Source organism: Cynocephalus volans, chromosome 5 (genome assembly GCF_027409185.1).
Source record: "Cynocephalus volans isolate mCynVol1 chromosome 5, mCynVol1.pri, whole genome shotgun sequence".
Lineage (NCBI taxonomy): Eukaryota > Metazoa > Chordata > Mammalia > Dermoptera > Cynocephalidae > Cynocephalus > Cynocephalus volans.
This window is the reverse complement of record NC_084464.1, coordinates 18,048,408-18,050,180: the sequence shown is the minus strand read 5'-3', so window position 1 is coordinate 18,050,180 and position 1,773 is coordinate 18,048,408.

Below are 1,773 nucleotides of genomic sequence, written 5' to 3'. Positions count from 1 at the left end.
GCCGCGGGCCGCGCATGCCCCCGCCGCCCGGGGCGCCCTCGGGCTCGCCCGCCCGCCCGCCCGCCGGCAGGAGGCGCGCCCGGGCCCGGGTCCGTCCGGGGCGGAATCCGTCAAAGGCCGGGGTCCGTCCGGAGCTGTCCAGGGCCGGAGTTTGTCCCGGCTCTGCCCCGGCCTCCGCGCGCACTCCCGGGAGGCAGCGTGCGGCCCGCGCTCGAGGCTGCGCGGCGAGGAGTCGGTCGGGCCGGGCCGGGCGGCGGCTTTATAAGGCACCTCCCACGGCGGGCGGCGCGGTCGTCGACGTCGAGGCCGGGCTGCGGCCGCCTCCCTCCCGCCTCGCGATGAATTACCGCCGCGGGCCGCGCGCGCCCCCGCCTCCGCGCCCCCCGCGCCGCCGGTCGGTGACTGGACGAGGAGCTGGGAAGGGGGGCGGGGCGGGCCCGCGCTCACGGGGCGCTTGGAGCAGACTTTTTTCTCTTTCCGTTTTTCGATCTCGGGACCTCTCCGGTCGGGGAACGGCGCGCCCCACCCGGCCCAGGAGGGGGATGGAAAGGGCCGGGGGTCCCGAGGCGGGACCGGACGCCGAGACCCAGGCCGGCCCGCCCCGCGTCCCATCCGCGCCGGCGTCCCCGCCCCGCGTCCCCCCCCCCGCGCATTCCACTCGTGCCTCAGCCCAGCCCAGGCCCCCCGGGATGCGGCCGGACGCACAGACCGCGGGGCAGGCAGCCAGCCGAGGAGTCGCCCCCAGAAAAAGGAGGTGGGACGAAACGGTAGTGGGGAATGGGGTCTCCTCGGAAGAGCGTCTCGGGTGAGCCCGAGGGATTGGGGAAGTCCCGCTGGGGACACTGCCCTCGCTGAAGCGGATGCACGGCCGCCCGTTACTCGGGCTGTGCCTAATTGGGAGATCGTTCCCAACGATAGTTAAGCGTTGGAGGGTGGCTCCAGAAGTGACTTACTTGAGTGACCTCACATCGCGTGGGCACTGGGAGAGCACGGGCGAGTCCTGCAGCCTTCGCAGCGTTCTGTAAAGTCTCCAAAGCCCAATGCGGCGCAGAAACGGAGGCTGAGAGCAGGTGGCCTGTCTGTGTCTCCATTACCCCGCCCCCCCCGCCAGGTTTTATTCAGGCTGCTCCAGTGACTCGCGGATATCACATCTTCCGAGTTTATCATACGGGTTTACCTATAACTCCCTGTGGTGGTGAGCCTCCGTTTTACCGTGTAAACCGGGAGGAGAAGGTATTCCCCACAATCTGGTACGTCCCCCCTCCTCCCCGTGGTGGGCGATCAGTAAACGCTGGGTGACAGACTGACGAGGGGAGTCTGCCCGGGTTGAGGGCAGGGGCACCCTCCTGCCGCAAAGCCTCATTGAGACCTCTGCGGAAGTGTTACTCCGCCCCCCTCCCATCCTTCCTGGACACACACCCCCTTTCTGTCGCTGCTCCGTGCTGAGCAGCAGCTCCAGGACTTTAAGGGCCAGAATTATGGCGCTTTTATGAATGCCGTTTTGGGGGCACCTTTTGCTGGGTACAGTCTTTGCTAGGAACAATCAGGTCTTTATTCCCCTGTTGCCTAAGAGGCCTTTGTGAAGGTGTCCTGGCGTTTATGCCAGGCATTCCTGTCACTAAAGAGAAGAAAGTGTTCTCATATTAGTGGTGTTTGTTTAAAGACCTGGAACTAGAGAAAACTAGATGGCCAAGTAAAAATAACAACTGCCAAAATGTCACTTGGATTAAAACACAATGAACTGACATTTTAAAAAAAGCCATTGGATTGATA